The 23,110-nt window shown below is 42.9% G+C and overlaps 1 protein-coding gene across 6 annotated transcripts in view; it reads left to right on the plus strand.

Annotated features, from left to right (window-relative positions):
• Positions 1-23,110, plus strand: part of dlgap4a (discs, large (Drosophila) homolog-associated protein 4a) — a 152,442-nt gene that overhangs the window by 79,367 nt on the left and 49,965 nt on the right. For 5 of the 6 annotated variants that reach the window (XM_035383191.1, XM_035383190.1, XM_035383194.1 and 2 more), the window contains exon 3: positions 21,971-22,040. The gene's annotated coding sequence lies outside the window, so the exon portion shown is untranslated. The remainder of the gene's footprint in view (positions 1-21,970; positions 22,041-23,110) is intronic. The other variant, XM_035383192.1, reaches the window with a different exon arrangement.

Raw genomic sequence — 23,110 nt, forward strand, 5'->3', positions numbered from 1 at the left:
GTGTGCGTGCGTGCGTGCGTGTGTGTGTGCGTGTGTGTGTATGCCCCTGCGGGACCCCACAGCAGGGCCTCCATTATGAACGGATAAATACTCAGCTCCTCCACGCTTCGCTTTCCAACGCGGATGCCGGAGGAGAGAGAGCTCGCCCGCGCGCTCGACGGGCAGACCGCTCCGCCGCCGGCCCTCCTGCCCACAGACGCTTCCGTTCGTTCAGCGCGCTGCCCTTTCAGCCGGGCCTCTGTTCAGAGAGAGATCCCGTATTTCTCTGGGATTCGCTGATTAGCTAAAGGTTAGAATCAAAGCAAAAATGGCCGACAGAGGCACGTTAATGCGTTTGATAATAGAGTTCTGACGTGCTAGGGCGTGCGCTAAGCATTTGGTCGGCGCTGTCAGGGAACCTACATCAAAGCAGCGTGTGCCAGTTTTTACTCCTGGCATTTGGAGCACCCCCCCGGGTCCCAGCGGGTTGCTGGGCACAATAGCGGGCCAATTCTTTGGGTACTTGACCAGAAAATTCTGCAGGTGGCAGTCAGTGGTGGTTAGTGCCAGGATTCATGTTGTGCGGTTGCGGTAAAACTGGTCTGTTTATTTGCAGTCTCTGTCTCTAATAGTTCTTTACCTGTTTGCTAAACCTGTTTTTGGGCAAGTTAGATTTTACTGGGTTTTCTTTATTGAGTGTAAACAAAAATGTATTCCGTATATGTACCAAGTATTAAAAACAGAAACAGTAATGAGAAAAGCCAACTTATTTATTAGTCACAGCAGTAGCAATTGTTAGTTGAATATATGATTAAATCAAATGACTTCAGTGGTTTGAAGTGGTAACAGTGGTGATGTTAGCTATCATAAAAATGTCACACAATACTCGAAAGTAAAGAAAGAATCTTTTGAATTAAATGTGGACTAATGTTTAAATTATGTCATCTAATACAGCAGTTAAGAAGTGGTTACAGGCTCATATCTCCTGAAGGGGCACACTTACACAATTGGACAGGTACTTGGCCCAGTTCACTCCGTAAAATACCCGGCTGGATATTTTATCTTAAAAAGACAATACAGTTTGTGGAAGTGGCTCTGGATAAGTGAGTAGAATATGCACAGCGCTGCCAGCTGTGGTTTACACTGCAATTTAATCATGTGGTTGTTTCGATGCTCTTTGGTGATATTCAAGAGTTCAATATCTGTGTACCCGGGACTGGGTTACTTGTTATGCAAGCCCACCGCGCAAATGTGCAAATGTACAACCGTCAAATTACTATGTGCAGGGACTTGTGGCATTTGGCACGATGAGGCTCTCGAAGAACTCCTCATTGAAATCGCGATTTGAAAGCGGTCACGAATGGCAACGTTAACACAGCTCTAAGAGTTTTTTTTATTTCCTTCATGGGAACTATGATTTCGCTGAATAACAATTAATGAGATCTGTCACTCCTTATAGAAGGCGACGTAGGAGGGATACACGTGGGAAAAAAACTGTTATTTTGAACTCATATTCAAGCTCAGTCAATTAGTCAATTTGCATAAGAGATTAAATCTAATTACCTGCTGTGGATTAGGCCTTTGTTTCATGCGTGTGATGGTTCATAATGGTATTTTTTTTAGGACAGTGCAATCTTGTAGCGCAATTACACAAGATGATTTATAGTATGAGTGAAAGTAGGGGTTTCGTTTGCGTAAGCTGTGACCCGACCCAGAGCATTGAATGCAGCTTACCTGCAGCTCATTAAGGAGGCAAAGAAAGAAAGCCTGCAGTAGCAGCTCCTGTGGGGAATCAAAGGAACCAGCCCAGCCTAGCTTAGCTAAGCCTAGCGCCCCTGTTTCTCTCTTATCCCAGTACCAGACTACCCTAGCTTAGCCTAGCGCCCCTGTTTCTCTCTTATCCCAGTACCAGACTAGCCTAGCTAAGCCTAGCGCCCCTGTTTCTCTCTTATCCCAGTACCAGACTAGCCTAGCTAAGCCTAGCGCCCCTGTGTCTCTCTTATCCCAGTACCAGACTACCCTAGCTCAGCCTAGCGCCCCTGTTTCTCTCTTATGCCAGTAACAGACTAGCCTAGCTCAGCCTAGCCCAGCGCCTCTGTTCCTCTCTCATTCCAGTTCTCTGGAGGACATTTCTATGTGTGCTCCTGTGGAGAAATCAGGGGAACCAGCCTAGCCTAGCGCCCCTGTTTCTCTCTCGTCCCATTCCCCCATTTATCTGTGTTCTTCTGCGTTCAGGAAGCCGTGTCAGGAGGCAGTGGGGCGTGGCCGTGGACCTTTTCAGATTTTCAGACATGGCCGGCTCCTCCCATGGGAACGTCCGCTGCAGAGCTGAGATTATTGTGACTGGGATGATGTTCCTGTCTGAAGACTCCCCCATTCGCTCCCCCTCACAGAAGGAGGAGCTGCCCTCCCCCAACCCCCTCCCCCCCCAAGTGTGTGGGTGTTCCAGCCCTAATTGCAATTTCTGAATTATAACAAGTTATTCATTGGTTTTAATTAGACACCTTTACAGTCTAATCAGGGATGATTTGCCCTCGAAATGCCACATAATGTCAGAAACAGATATTCATATTACAAAAAATGAATATTCAATGTTCATTTTAAGACATTTAATCAGATCAGTTGTCAGACTTAATTAATGCTTTCAATTATGCGCTGAGGCAAATGATTCCTTTTCAATGAGGTCGCATCTTTAATTGATTCACTGATATATTTACAGATGAAAAGTCTTTAATGCTACACACCTGGTCATTCTGTTGAAAATTGTGGAATAGCTTGAACTTTCATTAACCTTAACTAATCAAGAGGTAGGCTGAAATGAAAACCATATTTTCCCAGAGAGAGAAATCTTGCTTTATGGGGTACACAGAAGGAAGCGTGTCCAGAGGTCTTTTCTTGCTGTACCCATCGATGTCTCACTTATTTATTGAAATGAGCCCTCGTGTTTGCTCTACCTTGTCTGGTGGATTTGTTTTTTAAGCTATCGCGGCTTACTGAGAGGACTGCCACACACTCACAAGAGTTCAGGGAAAGTGCTGGAGGCAAAACATGCTCAAAAAAAGGACAAATTTTTCTCAATTGCAAATCGCGTGTGCTGTACGTTTATGAAAAAGTTAATTCTGACAGTCAAAGAGACTAGCATGTCAGAGCATTTGAAAAATCCTTGTGTTGTGGCGAAGTTGTTTTAAAAAAATGTATTAAAAAATCAGACTGGCCTAAATTACACAGCATGAAGGAAGGTCGGTGGTAGGATGGGTTCTAAGATTAGGTGCTCAGCTTTAGTGTAATGTGCTCTATTGGGGAGAGTGAGTTGAAAGCTATTTCAATGCTTTTGAATGAGAAGCTCATCCATTTATCATTTTGTGAAGTGGACCTAATTTGTTTCCAGTGTACTGTTGTCATTCTCAGAGCTTGCTACACAGTGTTCATTTTTTTAAAATAATCGTTGGACTTGAAAGCCATTTTGTAATTTATGTGTCAGGTTGCACAGCATTAGTCTGCATTCATGTTGGCATAAAGTGTCCCTCACCTTGGAACTGGAACGCACACAGGGAGTTGTAGTGTTCTAGTAAATGCAATTAACCCCAAACCACTTGAAAAGAACTACAGATCCATGTAATGCCCCTTAGCTCAACAGAGGACAGTTTTTTTAAGCTGCAATATGCTTGTTATGTGATGTTTGTACTCGACAGTCTGAAAGTCGATGTAATTATCATTTTGTTATTCAGAACGAGGAAGAAAGCAGGTTTCATAGAGTGGTTAGTTTAGGATGAAGGATTAATGTATGCATTTTTAGTTTTACCTCATTCACTGCTTCCCCTAGGATTCCTGAAAAAAGTGTGCTTGTGTGTGTCTATGTTTGTGGGTGGGTGTGTGTGTGTGTGTGTGTGTGTGTGTGAGGGGGTACCTTCCAAAAATCCTTTCCACTAATTCCAAGAAATATTTTTAAAAATATGCCCACACAAAATATAATGTGAAAGAGGCCAAATTCATTAGTCATCTGTCAGTCACCCTACATATCCATCATCCTTCAGTCGCCTGACAAACAGATTCAGTTTGTTCAGAAACAAAATGTTCATAAGTTCCTTCGCAAACATCCTGCCAGATTAAGGCTCTTTACTCCAGGTAGGTGCTAAAGCAACAGAGGCAAAAAAATGAGAGAAATTGTTCTAGTTATGCAGTTCAGCATATCACAGAACATTTAAAGATGGCTAAATCCTGTGAGGCTACATGGGAGAGTGAAAGTGAACTCTATAAAGGGTGGACTACTCTACACTGAGCTGTCAGTCACTTGACTGAGCCAATCAAAAGGTATTTCCTTTCAAAGAAATGCCTAATGATTGTTTCAAATTGGCAAGTATCTGATATTGTAGTGCCGCGTACGGTAGTGCTGTCCACTGATTTCATGAGGCCCACTGCTCCATCGCTGCAGTCTATGTTTGTTGTCACTACAGCAGATGGAGGCAGTTCAGATGAAAAATTTAAATGATCAGTGTGCAGTACACCACTTTCGTGCTCATTTCCGAGCATCTGCGAGCTGGCTGCCTACCGATGCAGATGGTGGTAATGCACTTTTTTTGTGCCAGCGCAGATAGCGATAATGTTTTTTGTCATGTCAAGGCAGAGGCAGTTTCTGGGACAAGAAGATTACTTTTGATTTTGTGTTACACCATTTCAGGAGCTGCAATGGTGTAATGAGGCTCCCTGGGATGGGGGTGAACCTTAGGGTGAAATAATAACTATGATCATCATCACCATCATTGTCACGATAAAGATTCATGATAAGGTTAAAACTTTGATACACACTATAAAATAGTTGCTGTGGAAATTACAGCAACATACAGTAATGGCAACCGGCAGTAACTGCTGTAATTTACTGCAAATTTACAGTGTTATTACTGTAATGTGAAATATGGTAACCATTGCTTTACTGTAAATACAAACACAGTATAACGCTGTAATTGCTAACATTACTGTAAAACATAAAACTGTACTGTAAAATATACAGTTAATTGCTAGACTTTTACTACCCTTATATTGTACCAAATGATTGCCTATAATGCGTTGCTATTCACAGTAATGTATAATAATTTAATAAGAAAAATAATAATTTCACAGTATCGTACTGCTCAATGTAGTGTAAAATACTGTGTAATTTACAAAAACTGTTTACAGTGCATTTCAGGGTTTATCTTGGGGTAAACCGCCTCAGCTAATATACTAAATGGGGAAACCTCTCGTGACTCCTATGGGAAACCAGCCAGACGGATGTGAAACCAGGCAGGCAAATAAGGATGGTCTCCCCTGGTGAACCTTCCACTCTGAGCACTGGCTGTGTTCACACGGTTCAGATGGTCATCACCTCAACAAAGAGAACAGAAAAAGGACTTTAATTCCATTGGTGTTTAATTTCAGTAAAGGCCAATTCATGGTCCAGAGGTAGCATACACGGACCGGACTCCGCTGGGGTCCGCGCGGTCAAAATGACAAAATAGCGGACCTCAGCGTACGTCCGCCTGGGCATGTCCGCGCGAAGCTCAATTTTTGTGACCGCGCGTACCTAGCGTACGCGTACCGGTGTCACACAAATCATGGCTCGGTATGAAACTGTTTCACATCGACATGCATTTCATGTGGCACCGGAAACACGCGGTGATGCGGAATACACAAAACAGACATGGAGTCGACATTTGAAGAGAGACTGGCTGAAGAGGTGAGAAGGTACAGGCACCAATACGAATCATCCCAACGGGATTATAAAGATTTTCAGAAGAAAAACAATTCATAGAGAGAAATAAGCACAACGCTGGGCAAGGACGAGGCCATGTTGTTACAGTTACAGTCACAGACTGTAACTTCCGGCAGAAAAGGAAAACGACGCGCACTGTAGGACTGTGGGAAATGTAGGGCTTGGGTATGCGGTGGTACGACTGGACTACGAAAGGGCAAACGACTGCAGACTGTCCGTCCGCACAGCGTATGCGCCCTGTACTTATAGACTAAGCCTTAAGTCTGTGCCTGTTTAGCCGTCCTTGGACTACGTTCCTAGGCCGTGTGTTTTATGAGATTCCCTGCAGTCTGGCACGGAGGGGGGACCAGGAGGACCTGTGATGTCTTTGGCCGTACAGCAGTGGAACCCCGCTGTTAAAAACAGAGAAATAAAAGCCAGGCATGCTGTTGGTTTTCTCACGTTCCACTTCAGGAACTGTGCTCGCAGGTAAACGACTCTCTGCGGAGTTTCCTGCCGTTTCTGGCAGTGACGCGTCTCACGTGTGGGACGGCTTCGTTTCCCATTAGCCGTGCTTGCGAGAGCCAGATCGCTGATGAAAGGGGAGATCTTCATGGAGCAGAGGCTGCTGGGATAGCAGAACCCTCAGTGAGCATCACGGTTTGCGTGAGCTATGGCCTGCAGGGCTGCAGGTGATATGCTGTGGAGAGCGCATGACTCCGGTGCAGATGGTGTTAGCCGTCTCTTCCCCGCCACGCTCCTGCGTGTACGGTTTCCCTCCAGCCCATTGGCCTCTCCACTGCCCTCCGCTGAAAGCCTGTTTCTGCTCACGCCCCAGCAGAGCAGCCTAATTCAGAACAAACACAGAACCTTTTTTTTACTGGGTAGGGAAAAACAAGGAGAACAAATATTTTGTGGAACCAGGTGAACATCCTTCAGTTGGCATAGGCCACTGTTTGTGTCCCCTCAGTGAGGCAAAATTTCTCTCTCCTTTATCCAGGGTAAGGACAAGGCCCACACACACTCATACAAACTCTCCTGCCTTCTCCTACTTATCTTTCCCGGGATAAATTAGCCTGTGTATGTGCTGTATTTTTGTATGTTTGTTTAATAAATAACATTATTAGATCTGGTGTCTGTTTTTATGTTACATGAACATGAAAGCCGAGTCAAATTAGCCTTTCCAAGACCACTTTCCATCCTTCAGGTTATCTATTTAGATTTAATTAAATGTGACTATTAATATTGGTCATTTTAATTATTCATTGAATTTCCAAATTTATAGTTAGATATTTCACATAACAACAATTTTCTGAGACTGATTCGTTATTGAATTTATACTGCGACACCCACATACAGTAACTGGTGCCACGTATGAAGACAGTCAAGATGGACACGTTTTAATTATCTATCCTTGCTATTCTGTGCTTGGTAGAGATATTCTCTAGACTAGAGAAAGGAAAGGCAATTAATCTTGCCGCAGAGCTCTTTTCCAATTTACCCATTATCTGCTGTAAATGTTCAGGTACAGACGGAAAGGGATTAAGAGTCTTTGTTCCACTGGAGAGCGGCAAACGGCATAATCCAAGGGTACGCAGCTGTCAGTGTGACAGTGTGGCCCAATACACCCCCACCACATTAGGGTGAGTATCTGCAGGGGACTGAATTAGATGTGAAGACGGCGCTGCTCGTTGGTATCTCGGATGGTGGTTTGCGGTTGTTTTTTTCATCATCCGCACCACGTCTTCAAGCAAACGCATTACAGCGTACAGGCATCACGCACAATGTGCAGATGAGCTGTTCTCCAAAGGATCCACTCAACACAATGAAACCTTTTGAGTAGATGTCATGTCGAATCGATACGTAACTCAAACGTCTGTTCTGTCATGAGTTTGGGCCCAGCTAGGCGGTACTGCTTAGCATGAGGTGAAACTGCATGGCAACAGCCCACTAGTCATCCTGATAGTAGTATAACATTTGCTCCAAATCTCTTTTCTAAAGGGGATCTATCCACACATATCCTTATGGAGCAACATGACCTTTTTAAATAGAAAAGGCTAAAGTGTCACTAAGCAATGAAAGATTCATTCCTGAACTTAGCTAGCCTCCATACAGAATCTTATTAATTTCACCCCTGTCCATTGCTTTGTAACTATTGTCCCTCTCTTCAAACGCATAAGTAAAACACAGAGCAGGGAGATGGTTAAAGCCATTACAGTTGACTGCTTATGATGTTTCGATATCTAAGGTGCGATGATCTTAAGCTTGTGTGCAAGCATTCCTATTAGCTGTGCTGCATCATGAATTCAGCAATGTCAGCAAGGCTGACTGACCAATCAGCATGCAGGAACAGGAGCTATCCATTTTATAACCATTGATATAACCACAGTATTTCCCAGCTGGGATGCTGGGAACATGCCATGTACTGCATATTAATTTTGGTCCCAACCGCACTTTAAAATCTGATTGAGCTGCTTAGGACAGTGTTTTTCGGCCTTTGTGCCACTGCACGCTAATGTGCCATCAGAGCTGATGACGTGCACTTTAGAAACTGAACATGCGTGTGACATTTTTTAAAACATTTTAGTAGTTAATGGGATCGTGGTGTGGTGTGCAATTTTTTTATTGTAACAAGTGTGCCACAGAACATTCAATTCAATTTAATTTGTATAGCAAACGTTACATTGCCTTTTTATATATTTTTTATATTTTTATAAAAACAGTACCCCTCAGGGTACAAAGATTGTCATATTAGTCTTTTTAGCCCTGCAGTTATGAAATCTAAAGTCCAAATCTAAGCAGCACATGGCTATTACAGCAAAAATGTATTTAATTAAATGAATTATGTGTGTTTTGTAGTTAAACTGTGAGAAATACAGTCTCTCCGGACCATGAAGTCAGAAAGCAGTTATTCACTGATTTATTGATGAGTGAGAGGTTGTTTCTACATGAAAAATATTGGTTTATGGTTAAAAATTCAATGAAGAGGCTTTTTTTCACAGGGGTTTCAGTGAGAGTGGCTCAGTTTTGACCCTGTGGACACAGAGTGCATGCACACTATGAAGACAGCATGAGGGGTAATGGATTTTGGACAGAGACACTGAAAATCCATCACCAGATTAGAGAGGAAGAAGGAACACCACTTCAGATTGAAGCACCCCAGGTCCAGGCTCAACGAATCGAATGACGAGCCTATCTTAATCGGACAGTGTTCATGTTCAGCAGATGGGGGAGTGGCCTGAGAAAGCCAACACGAGCGGAGCAATATGCTCCATAAAAACAAACATGCTGACAGACACATCTGTCAGACGGTCCAGGCGATTTCCAGATCATTGTTTAATAAACAGGCTGGTCAGACCAAAGTGATTATGAGCGCTGTTGAAGCTGTATGTAGCGTGTACAGAGACCCCCCAGAGGCCGTAAACACAAACACTCCTTAATGATGATTAGTGCGGGCTGCGCTTTGGCACTCCAGTACAGTGGAAAGATGAACCTGCTGTCTCAGATGCGATCATCCCCAAGTTTAGCTGGTGAAAGCATTACAGGCTGCAATGTGCTTCGGTGCAAAGGGCTCTGAGACCCCGCATGGCTTTATAAAGATATCATCGTCTACGTCAGCCGATATTTATACTTTACCACATCCTTCTGTTCTAGATGTTTTAATAAGGTAAAATTTGGAGCGCCCCTGCTTGAGCCCATGAGTCTGTGCCGCCTCTTTGGTTTTTATCTGTGAGCGTCCTCATCAAATGTGACTGCACAGCTTCCTCCCTCCCCTTCCCCTCCAAAATGCTTCCCCTCCATTACCTGAACCGCTCTTCTGCTGTCTGGACCAATCAGCCGTCCGCCCTGCGGGGTTGCAGTCGGCCGCTGGCCCTCGCTCGCTGGGGTTTCTGTAAACATCAAGCCCCGCTGTGAAATCCTGTCCAATGAAAACCCATTCAGACTCTGTACCGCACCAGCTAGCTGCTCCACCCACCTCTACACCCATTCAGACTCTGTACCGCACCAGCTAACTGCTCCACCCACCTCTACACCCATTCAGACTCTGTACTGCACCAGCTAGCTGCTCCACCCACCTCTACACCCATTCAGACTCTGTACCGCACCAGCTAGCTGCTCCACCCACCTCTACACCTCTACACCCATTCAGACTCTGTACTGCACCAGCTAACTGCTCCACCCACCTCTACACCCATTCAGATTCTGTACCACACTAGCTAGCTGCTCCACCCACCTCTACACCTCTACACCCATTCAAACTCTGTACCGCACCAGCTAGCTGCTCCACCCACCTCTACACCTCTACACCCATTCAGACTCTGTACTGCACCAGCTAACTGCTCCATCCACCTCTACACCCATTCAGATTCTGTACCACACCAGCTAGCTGCTCCACCCACCTCTACACCCATTCAGACTCTGTACCGCACAAACTAGCTGCCCCACCCACCTCTACACCCATTCAGACTCTGTACCGCACAAACTAGCTGCCCCACCCACCTCTACACCCATTCAGACTCTGTACTGCACAAACTAGCTGCTTTACCCAGCTCTACACCAACTCAAACTCTCTGTACTGCACCAGCTAACTGCTGCACCCACCTCTACACCCATTCAGACTCTGTACTGCACCAGCTAGCTCCCCCACCCACCTCTACACCCATTCAGACTCTGTACCTGTATGTAATGCTTCTGCTGCCCTATCAGCTTTTCAAAAACTTTCGTCATCGGTTGGTTTTTCGCTGTCGAAACATTTACTGTGAATGGTTTCACAGAACAACCAATGGTACAGTATCCCATGCCATGTATACAAAATGGTTGCCCATAATGCATTGTCATTCACAGTAATAAACTGTACAGTAATTTCACAGTATCATATTGCCCAATATCCTGTAAAATACTGTGCCATTTACAAAAATAGTTTATAGCATGCCTGATTGCTGGGCCAAACTGTTTTTGTGTGTGACAAAGGAAATGTTAGAAACAGATGTTTCTGATGCAGGGAGTGCTTTCAAGTGGAAGGTATGGGGGCATTCGGGCATTGCGGTTGAAAAATAAAAATAAAATAAATAAATAAAAGTAGCTTGTACAGCGGCGGCGTGTTTCTAGAGGTCGTAAACCCAAAAAGTCAACTATCACTTAAAAATCTTTTCTTAAAAATTAGACATTTACTAATGTTAGACTAAATGTAAGCAATGTGGGTTTTTTATTTTTAAGAATTATAGGACTACAAGTAATATTCATACTAGTTGTAGTAGTTAATAGTAGTTGTAGTATTATGTGTATGCTACTAATAATAATTCATTATTAATAACCTGTGGGCTGCTAGATGGCTCACTCGGTGAACACATCATGTTATGGTGCATGGGAGGGCTCCATCAAATTTGGGCCGTGCCAGCACTGACTGTGGCCGCTAGCCCCATAGGCAAATGTGAAATTGGTGATCGCATTGTCTAGGGAATGGGAGGGTTCAGTCGGTTAGGGGTCCGTGATTCATCGCTGTCTAGGAACCCCCGCTGTTCTGTGGCTTCTCAGGAGATTAATCTCATCCCTCGTGCATTCAAATGAGATTTATAGTGAATGTCAAGGCCAAAACCAAGACAGATAAATTCGTCCTCTTCCAGTGTAGATCTCCAGTGTCACTCCTCAATTGGCTGCAACTGTGTTTCATTTTATGCCCATTTTACATTTTATTTCTCAGACACTTGTATCCAAAGCGACGTACAGTAAGTGCATTTACAATCACTGCTTTCATTTCATTTGTTCACATATTTTACCATCGATGCTTTCAATTTGTTCACTAGTCCAGGACGGCTTGCACAGCTTAATATTATCCTGATACGTATGTTTACAGTGGCAATTTGGGATGAGCGCTTTGCTCGAGGGTCCAACGAGCTCGACCTGGGAACAATCGCGCTGAAGTGCTAACGTGCTAATTTTGCTAACCGAGCAGATACAGGAGCAGAATGATGCCCTCCCGCAGTCAGGCAGCCCTGAAGACCCGACGCTGAACGTTCGAGTATTAAAGAATCATTAAACAAAAACCAGTAATGGGGAGGTTGTGTGTAAATTTCCCTTTAGAGATGTAGGCCGGCATCCTTTCTGTTTTCAATTACACTCAAGTGAACGAGCTAGCAAATGAACGGAGCTGTGAGCCGGGATTACTCTAATGGGTCAAAGCGATTGATTTGATGGCACAAAGAGTTCCTGTAACAGATAAAATTCTATTAGCAGGATATGCGTGTGAGTGTGTGAGTGTGTGTGTGTGTGTGTGTGTGTGTGTGTGTGTACTTGGGGAAGTTGTTGAGTACATTAAGGGCTTTTATACCACTCTGTATCCTGTGGAGTTAGCGAATATGCGCATTGGTGCAGCTCTCACAGAGGGGATCCAGACGGGTGCGCTCTCCTCCGAAGGGGGGGTTCTGTCAGCCAGCGGCTCTTTTCGCTCCATGGGCCCCCGCTGATCTGTGCAGTCACTGCAGGGAGGGGTCTGCATTTAATGCGCAGCTGGCACAGGTTCCTGATCGACCACAGGGGGCGCTCTTGCACCATATGTCGGGGCAAGCCCATTGGCTGAGATGCCTCCTCCCCGGGTGACGCCATTGCCCGTTTAGGGGCTCCGGCTCAGGGACTATCTGCCCAGCATCTCCTTCTGCACCCTGGCAGAATTGATTGCTAAACGGGCTGTGTAGGGAAGTTGTGCAGGACAGACTGCCTAAGGACGATGTATCAGCGCTTATCAGTGCGATTCTTCCCGAAGGGGATGATGGTTCCTCTGCCATTTGACCGCTGCGGTTGCTTACACAGATCAGTGAGGGCGCACTGTGGCCCTCTCCAGCTGGTCAGCTTTTGTCACCCCAAATTTCTTCACTCCCGTCTCTGAACGGCATTTGCCGAAGTCCAAGGATGTAAAAGTTTCAGATGTATGTGGATGTAAATTTTGGAGGGTGGGATCATACTGTACTGTGGGCGGAGTTATAAGATGCTGTGCCTCATTATAGACCAATCAGCAGCTCACTGCCGTCTCTGAGCTCCACTACACTCACAGCCACGGCCCCTTTTACGCTTTGATTCCGGAGATTTCTCTGCGGAGAGAGAGGCCCTCGGCAGGCTCTTTTCCTCCTGATTGGCAGGGTCCTCTCTCGCCTCCGTACAGACCTGGGGCGTTTTTGGCAGCCACTGGGCGCACAGATGAGACCAGTTTTGATTGGACGAGGCAGATGTGATCTGACATGGTCTTTGTGCATTAGCCCGTGTTTCGGGCGATGTGGGTTTATTTGCATTCATTCCGCTTTTTTACTGTGAAATTTTGTATCGATCTTGTCTATTTGAAAGCGTTTCAGCCTAGGGTTATGTCTCTTTAAACAATTTTACAAAGCCAATGTTGTAGCAACAACAGTTCCTTATTTTCTAACGTGGGGAGGCAAATTAGGCTTGAGGTGTCCCCACCTTCCATAGACAACAGGAATCGCGATTACAAATGGTAAAGTTGGTATCCTTATCACGGATCAATCAGTGGACCTCAATCAATGTATTAGTAACTACTTGTAGATAGCTAATGTAGTTATCTTCTACAATCCTCCAGACTTGTTGTTGCCAGGAGTGGCAAGGAGAGTGCAAGGATAGGGAGGGGTAGAAGGAGGGGGAGAGGGAGAAGGAGAGTGTGACTGTGACCTATTCAATCAATGTTGGTTAAATTATCTTTTTGCTTCACAAACAGCTTTTTTTATTTTTTTTTATTTTGCTAATTGTGCTTGCTAATTTACTCCTTAAACTGCAATTAGTGATTGGGGAGGGGCCATATAGGGTTCTATCCTCTTAGTTAATCACTTGAAAATGTGACTGTGTCCTATTCAATCAACGCTGATCAAATTTTCTTTTTGCTTCACAAACAGCTTTAGGTTGATTTCAGTTAATTGCAGAACTTGGAACTGTGTTTGTCTTCATTGAAAGACAAAATAAAAATAATTCTTGCATTGACTTATTTTGCAACAGTTGTTTACATGCAATTCCTTGCGAGTAACATGCAAGTCCTTTGTTGACATTTTATAAACATCTCCCTAGTTAGAATTAGACGTCCTTCTCATCTACACTGGCCAGCTGCATCTTATACCTTATAGCAAAGGACAGAGGGACATTGCCATAGAAATGCAAAAATAATCCAATAAATACAATAAAATGAGGTAGTAATCAGGTGTGTATATTAAAAAGGTTTCAGTTATTGAATTTAAATTACAAATAGCGGACTTTGATTGCTGAGTTAAAGTTACGGACAACCAAAAACCAGCAGCTCGCTGGCTTTTGGTACAGTGCACTTGCTTTAACATATTTTGTGTGCCAGTGGCTTGCCGCATAGTCCCAAATCGTATTTATACGCGGTTCACGATGGTAAATTCCCCTATCCCTGCCCCAATCCCTCCTCCCCAGTCTGTGATTTAATGCATGGCATTCAGAAAATGTGTAGCCCCCGGGCTCCCCTACAGGGCCTAGGTCCAAGGCTTCTGATATCGACCCTCTAATCCACTATGATGGCAAAGTCTGTAGCCTGGGTCTAATTAACATCAGTCCTTCACATTTCAGTGACAGTTTCACTCACAAATAATGCATGTGTTCACTCACAGATAATGCATGTTTACCGGCAGATAATGCACATATTCACTCACAGATAATGCACATGTTCACTCACAAATAATGCACTTGTACCTTTTCTGCTCTCGTGAAGACTACGGCTAGAAGTGCAGCAATTAGCTGTAGGGGGAAAGTACAGTTATACGAACTAGAAAAGAATACCCAAATGAAAACTGTACTATGTCATGGAAAGGACAGGAAAGACCCACAGGCTCTGAAAGCAGAGCAGTCACACTAAATCAGGAATTAGGGCTGGTAAGAGAGCTCGAGAGGGGTGAGGTGGAGAAGTCAAGGTGCAGTCTGAAGAGGTGGGTTTTCATTCTGCATTGGAAGAAGGCCAACATCTCTGCTGATCTGACTGTTGTGGGAAGAGCATTCACTACTGGGCATAGCTTCCTGGTTCTGTGTGTGTCTACTGTAGGTGTGTGTGTGTGTGTGTGTGTGTGGTTGCAGCGTTTGTTTCACTCCTTAGGAAATCGAAATTCTCTGATAGTTCAACAGCAGTGCTATAAAATGTATGTTTTCCTTTTTTCTGTTTGCGTCGTATTGTTTCCAGCTGAGACTCATATTCAGGCTTCAGCCAGTGCTGAGGCTTTAAATTACGTCTCTAAAGAAACATCCAGTACAGTTCCAACCGCACCGAATGGGTGTGCCATCTTCAGAGAAACGGGGAATAAAAATGTCCTGGTGCACTTTATCTTTTTTGGTTCCCTCTTTGTCTCTCTTTCCCTCCCGTTCTCTCCCCTGTTTTTTTTAATTTATTTTTTACTGATGTCTCTGGACCCTAGAGAGAGTCCAGTTTATGCACCATGAGATGGAGAAAAGTGCTCATTAGAGCTCTGCTAACCTTGAGGAGCCCATTTCCTCGTTCGGCGTCTTCAGCTGCGGTGGGGTTTGCATAATCCACAGCACCGAGGAAGACGCCATTGGAGACTAGCTTTGGCGTTTATTTTCATTTTTATTTCTGTGTTCCAAACCTGGTCACTGTGGTTGTCTCATACCAGCGTGTTTCCATGAGGAGAGTCTGTTCTGTTTTGATATACCTCACTTTCACCTGCCTGTGAGTATAGTTTGTTATTCACCCAAGCAGAGGCAGGAAATAGAAGGCCTCTAGAAAGTATCTAATACTCACAGATATCGCACTCCAAGCTTGTAGGTTTCACTCAGGGTACAAGTCCTGAATTGGCTCATTTTTGCTGTTCGTGGCAAATACTGAGAAAGACTTGGATCTGTATTCATAAAGCATCTCTGAGTAGGAGTGCCAAACATCAAAGCCTGTATTCATAAAGTGTCTCAGGATAGTAGTGCTGATCTGGGATCAGTCCATATTCTGACCTTATCCACTATGAGCTAAGAGGCTGAACTGATCCTAGATTAGGGCTTGTGTTCATAAATCGCAGAGTAGGAGTGCTGATTGACTAATTACTTATAAAGAATTATGATCATATGCAAATATAATCCTTGCTCAGCTCTGCTAATCTGACATGCTTTCTGAATGCAGGCCCTGGATTCATTATGATTAATGCACATTACAGGACTTTTTAAATCCTAACCGATACTGAAAACGTGGGAGACCCCAAACATACCGACTTTTTTATCTTTCAGTTGTCAGAACGCACACGCTAGACAGTTTGGCTAAGATGGACCATCACACACTTAACCTTTATACTCATTAACAGTTATACTCATTATCAATCAGAGTCCTAATTCTCAGAACCTGGGATTTAACAGAAACTTGTGTGATCCAACATGACTTTGTGCAAAACAAACATGGAGGCGGACAGTCAGACACAACTTGTCTTGCAACATTATATAAGCATTCATTCTCACATATGTAATTCTACTGACTTGTTTTCCCTTCCTACAGTCCACCGGTCTCGGGAGACAATCAAAGTCCTCTGTGTTCGTTCACCACCATGTTTCTGTTATGAGTCCAGCAATTTCTGCTTCCCAGTCAGCTTGGCTCTCATTGGCTATTTCAGGTTCCTGTTCAAGATTCCATCGCTGTTACCCTCAAATTACAGGATCTCTGGTGTTAAATATCAAATAGGTTTGATACTTATGATTTGAAATTGGGGTGACCCCAAACCAATCTGGAGATTCTGTGTGGAAGCACCTCACACTACAGGATAATCTGTGCAGGTATGTGGTTTAGACTGGCCCAATGTCTGCAAGGGGCTATTAGGGCCCAACATCGGCCTGATTATCCTGCAGTGCGCTCCAGGCATTTGATATCTGAAAACTAGTTCGTTTGTTGTGATTGCTATACTCACCAAGCAGGTTTTGTGAAGAAAATCACCGACGTGTGTGTTGTTCTCTTCTGTTTCTCCTAAATCTTAGGTCCTCGAATAAGCCTTTATCCTTAAGTTCGACTGAAAAATAAGCCATGATGCAAGAAAACAAACACATAGGAGAGAATGTAGGCACACAGCATTCTCAGTCATCATCACAATCCCATTGTATCAGTAGCTGTACATCTCTGATTAAATAACTCAAAGGTCAGGGTTCACAACCCAACCAAGTCTCTCCTCTTGAGTGGCACTAGCATGAAGGGCTTTAGCAAAGCAAAAACATTAGCACCCTTCAGGCAAAGAGGCCCTGGGCCATTTGGCATTTTTTGTCTTATAAACATGTCTCCAAGTTGCCTGAAAGACTTGGCAAGTTGAGTAAATAAGCATTTGAAACAGCTCAGAATTAAACTCTCTTTCTCTCTCCCTCCCTTCTGCCTCCCTCCCTCTCCTTACCTTCTTCTCATGCTCTCTTTCTCCCTCCTTCCATCCTTCCTTTCCCTCACTCGCTCCCTCCTTCTCTCACTTTCCCTCATTGCTTCTGACTCTTTCTCTTTCTCCCTCCTTCCATTTCTCCCACTCCATCTCCCACTTTCCCTCCCTCCCTGTCTCATTTCCAGGTTTGATCCATATTGTGTTGTTTTGTGCACAGTAAAACATGCACGGGTAAAAACAGCACCATGTGGACAATACTGGCTCAACAGAATTTTTGTATTATTTGAGAATGATTTACATTATTTTTAAAAGAGGTGTTGTAACATTTATTTTCAATAGAAGAAGGGTAAAGTTAAAAGCTGAGAATTTTTCTTCTGTTTTTAATTTTTGTTTTTCATGGTCTTTTTTATTCCTTCTTTTCATCTCTTTCTTAGTTGTGTTTTTGGTTTATTGTATTGTTTTCTTGGTTGTGGACAAGGCAGTAGACGTCCATAAGAATTATGGCTGTAAGGGTGTTTTACTTCACCCCAGTGGAATTGCTCTGGGTTCCCTTTTCCATGAGTGACGGTGGGAGAGGTTCATGGCTGCCACCTGAAGTTAAATTTTTTTTTTTTTTTTTTTTAAACATCTCCAAATTTTCATTTATGAAATTAAAATACTGGGGATGACCAGCCAATCACTTACCCCAGAGCCATGACTCTGGAACACTTGGAAAAAGTATTTCTCCACCTCAACACAGCGATGGAAACTGTAGGAGGTGGAGGTTCCAGTGTGCTGTGAATGGTGTGCTAAATTAAAGCCCTGGCTTCTTAAAGATCTCCCAGCACTTATCAAAACAACAATGATGTTAGCCCCAGTCTGGTGATGAAATCCTCCTCCATTCCTCCAATCACAACACTTTCTCCTGCACTTCCTGAACAACTGGCTTCTGGAACAATCCCTTGCTTCCCTTTCTAGGTTACAGTACAAATAAGAATTGACTTCTGGGTTGTACTGGTTAAATGAAGGTTATTAGCTTCTAACTGCTAATTATTATTATTATTATTATTATAAGTAGTAGTAGTAGTAGTAGTATTAATAATAATAATAATAATAATAATAATAATTCATTGTATTTATATTGCACTTTTTGTAATTGCACATTTATAGTGCACAAGCCCATTTTGGTTCTATGAAACGGTCTTTTAGTCTCTTGAGCTAGACTTTGTAAATGTCAATGAGAAAGAGATTCTGCTTCTTGGTTTAAAGCCTGCCATGCAGTCCCCAGTGAGGAAGGAAGACTTTCTGCTATATCCAGAGCTAACGTTACCGTCCCATTCCCCTCAGCTAGTTTCAGTACCCTCTATGGACACACCATGGAGGTGTCAGAGGAGGTGAACGTTGTCTGTGAATATCAGCACTGTGAAAACTCATCTTAATCATCCATCCATCCATTATCTATACTCGCTTATCCTGAGCAGGGTCGCGGGGGACTGCAGGAACCTATCCCAGCGTGCATTGGGCGAGAGGCGGGAATGCACCCTGGACAGGCCGCCAATCTATCGCAGGGCCTCATCTTAATCAGCTGATGAATAAAACACTTCATAACAATGGTTCCAACTGAAATGTAGCTAGAATATAGCTCTAATTAAATGATAATAATAGAGATTAATAAGAATTAAGAGTTGGCATGCTCATTTATTCGGTCGAATATTAACGGAGGCAGGAAATGGAAAAACTGCTCGTCCTGTTGGTAATTCTAGCTAACAGAATAATATTGTGTTATCTGCCTCGTTGGCTCTGTCTTGCATTATACTGCCTGACTGGATGAGTGATAAAGCTAACGTTACATTGCTTTTAAGGCACAAAGTAAACACTTTGTGGTAAATAGGCTATCTGTAAAGTGTAGCCTAGACAGCACATTCCCAAACATTAGACCAGTACAGTGCTTGTGAAAAAGCATTTGCCCCCATCACCATTTCCTCTATTGCTGCATATTTGTCACACTGAATGGTTTCAGATCTCTGGACAAAATGTAATATTGGACAAAACGAAACTGAATAAACACAAAATACTTTTTAAAAATGATTTCATTTAACCCTTTTAAGCCTAAGCCTAAAAGTGGCTTTTTGGGCATGTCTTGGTATTTATGACTGTATAGAAGAGATATATTCTGCTATCATCAAGTGCTCTGTGTTTTCTGATTCAGCAAAAGTTCAGCTTTCTGTATAGGCCAGGTATTAACTGTTCTATTCAATATAATATATAAAAATAGTGTGTAAAGAGAAAGAGAAGCATCAAAAAAATGCCCCGGGATGATGCTCAAGCCTTTTGGGATAATGTTCTATGGACAGATGAGTCAAATGTGGAACCTTTTTTGACGACATGGTTTCTGTTATGTCTGGTGTGAAGCAGATACAGCATTTCACAGTAAGAACATCATACCAATAGTTAAAAATGGTGGTGGTAGTGTGATGGTGTGGGGATGTTTTGCTGCCTCAGGACCTGGGCAACTTTCCATTATTGAAGGAACTAAGAATTCTGTTCTGTACCAGAAAATCCTTAAGCAGAATGTCTGGTCATCTGTCTGTAAGCTGAAGCTGAAGCATAATCGTGTTATGCAGTAAGACAATGACCCAAAACACAAAAGCAAGTCCACATCTGAATGGCTGAAAAGAAACAAAATAAAAATTTTGGAGCGGCCTAGTCAAAGTCCTGACTTGAACCCAATAGCAATGCTGTGGCAGCACAGTTCATGCTAGAAAACCTACCAATATGACTGAATTAAAGCAGTTCTTCAAAGAGGAGTAGAATTTCCTCCAAAGCCATGTGGAAGCCTGATATCAAATTATAGGAAGCGTTTGGTTGCAGTTATTACTGCTAAAGGTGGTCCAACCAGTTATTAAGTTTAAGGGGGCAATTATTTTTCACCTGGGTTACGTGGGTGTTTGAAAACTTTTCTCATCAAATAACCGGTGTTTACTCAGGTTCCCTTTGTCTAATATTACATTTTATCTAACAATATGAAATCATTCATTGTGACAAATATGCAATAATATAAGAAATCAGGAAGGGGAAAAACACTTTTTCACAGCACTGTAGATTCGAAGGCATATTCGTTTAAAGTATTGAAATAGCAGAACTTTTAGAAGGAATAACACTACATATGATGCTATATATGAATATGCTGATAAAAAAAGCGGATTTATCAGGCAAATATATTATACCCTATTCACACTGGACTGGAACTACCTGGAGACCTCATGTGTTTTAGGAATTGGTGCCATATTTAAGTGTTTGAAAATTAAATGTAAAAAGATAGTTATGTGGAGGGAGCTACACAGCTGACTGAATGCTACATATTTACCTGTTTGCAACACACATGCCAAGACTGTAACTCATGAAGCATTAGCTCAAAAGTCACATATTTAAAACCTATTGTGTATTACAGTGTATTATATATCTGGTTAGCTGTGCCTTGCATTAGTTTGGCTAACTGGACAAGTGACACTGCTAACGTTACATTGCTTTCAAGGCACAAGCTTATCGCTTTCTCTAGAACTGCTCCTAGGAGTAATCTTATAGCTACAGGTTATAATGGTTGATTCACAAAACTAATAGCTAACGTTAAACATCCAGACAAAAAGCAGTTTTATTTAGCGAATATTTATGTTGCGACACGTTACATATAGCAAAGTATTAGGGGTTCAGTAAATGTCAAGTTTGGAAATATTGATGTTTTCGGATGTCAGATGTTGTTATCAGCAGATGTAGGTAAATGTCCAATGGGGAGAAATATTGATTGTGGGACTGGACCATTTGTGATGATGAAATCGACAGGAAAAAGAACCCAATTTCTAGGCTTTATTGTGTGGACATGTGGAGTTCAGGTGTGTGGAGTTGACGTGTGTCTACATGAGGTCAGAAGGTACAGAAATTAATGTTTTTAAGGGCTGAGAGTCTGTGGTCATTGTGGTTATTTCTGTTGGAAACCCAGAAAAGTGCCAAACTCTTGGTGCTGTATAGATATGGGGCATGTTTTGATTTCAGGGTTTATCTGTATTGTAGATTTAGGTTAAAACGTATTTGCAAAACATCCAACCATATTTGCAGCAGAATTATTGAGGTTTTTTTTACGTGTATTTGGACTTACTTTTCACAAGTGGATTGATCTTTTTAAAAGGGAATGACAAGCTGTGGCAGTAAGCTATATGTACAGAATCTCAAATTAACTAGAGTCCTACTGTTTTATTTGGCACAGCACAGTAACACTGGCAAATTTAAGTCAAATAATGTCACCCTACATGAGCACAAGGTGCTGCTTGTTTATGACTTGCAAAAAAGGGTACAGTATATCAGTTAGATTTAATGGAAATATCATCTGATTGCATTGAGAGTTCAGTACCGTTGGATTGTTTTTAAAACCAGTATTTAGTGTTGCTTCTGTGATTTGTGTTGGCATGGACTAACTGCATCTCCAGTGCCCAGTTAAATCATAACCAATTTTAGAGTCTGTACTGTAATTTTCTGAGGCTCGAATTTGCAGCATTTTGCCAATAGTTAATTGCAATTTTTTTCAGTGGGGTTTTTTTTTTTTTTTTTTTACTTGAATTTGTAATTAGTGCTGGTGGCTAACCCTGAGCATGTTATTTTTAACATGGGGAAACCCTTTCGGTTCTTACGTGCGTCACATTTCGCTCTCTCAGCACCGTTTCCCTCCGTTTTTGGACTCCGTATTAAACTTGCGCAGCCAGCAGGTCGTCGGCGCCATGGCGGAGTGGGCCGCGGCTGTCCGGGGGGTCCTCGCACGCTGTGGAGCAGAAAATTGCTTTGTCAGTTGTCAAAATGTGACATTCTAAATGCACCCCCCATGGGTCTTTTTAACACTCTCTTTCTCTCTCTCTCTCTCTCCCTCTTTCTGGTTGTCTGACAGGGCAGGACAGAAGCGTACGAAGAGGTCTCTCTTCCTTTGAACCTCGGCGTCCAGAGAATGCACCTCCAATGTGAGTCTTTCGCTCTCTTTTTAAAATGCTGGGGCGGTGCTGGGGGGGGGGGGTTTCTCTGACTGAGGGCCAGTTTCTGGGGGCCCTCAGAGTGAAAGCTGGGGGGGTCACTGAAGGGCGAGGCTCGCTGGCAAAACCACAAGCCGCTACATCTATCCATCCTGACTGGGCAGGCTAAACTGCATATTTTGACATGTCATGACACTGTGTCACTTTGATGGTTCATTCTTAAGACAGGCCAGTCTTTATGCAAGAGAAACAGGAAGTAGAAGGATTTATTTCTTTATCTTTTTGCATCTTCTCCGTGGGGCTTCAATCCTTGCATTATCACCGAATGACTGCCAGCCTTCACACTAAAATCGATCATACTTACTATAAAAAAAAACAAAGCTTGCAGTGACATTGTTATTTATTAACTTTTTGAATGTATTAATGGGGAGATCGGCAATCGTCTGTATGATACAGTCATGCAGTGATATGACCGGTTTATAAGGCCAGATGGTGAATCCGTGACCACCACACTGATCGTACGACCGAAGTAGGGCTTAACCCTTTCATGGCTGTGTGGCATGGTCGTGTATTCCTGAGCCTTATATCACTGCTGCAGTACAACTTTTGCACAAATTTTATTTCTGTGACAAGGAACCAAATTGGTTTTCTGCTGAGTATGATTTTCCTGCTTTTTATAAGAACTCTGAATAAATTTTAATAAATTTGAATCATGCAGTCATATGCTTTAATGGTTTCCAGGTTTGTGTATCAATGCTTTCCTGTTGTTATTTGAGGAATGCCGGACACCGGTGGTTCTGCGCTGATTAAATATACGATCTCTTCTCTAATATTTTAATGATTCATCGAACGTACTCTGTCAGTAAGTTTAACACTTACAGTATATATCGCAAAGGTTAGCCACGTTACCATCCTGCCCTGTGTGATTTATTTTGGTCGCAGCAGAACATCTTGTTTATTGTGTTAATAATGAGTCTCTGGGGAGAAGGGAAGTCCTCTTATAACAAGATATTTCAAAAAGCAATTTTTGACCATGCAATAAAAAACTTGAAAACAACACG

This window comes from Anguilla anguilla, chromosome 11 (genome assembly GCF_013347855.1).
Source record: "Anguilla anguilla isolate fAngAng1 chromosome 11, fAngAng1.pri, whole genome shotgun sequence".
Classification (NCBI taxonomy): Eukaryota; Metazoa; Chordata; class Actinopteri; order Anguilliformes; family Anguillidae; genus Anguilla; species Anguilla anguilla.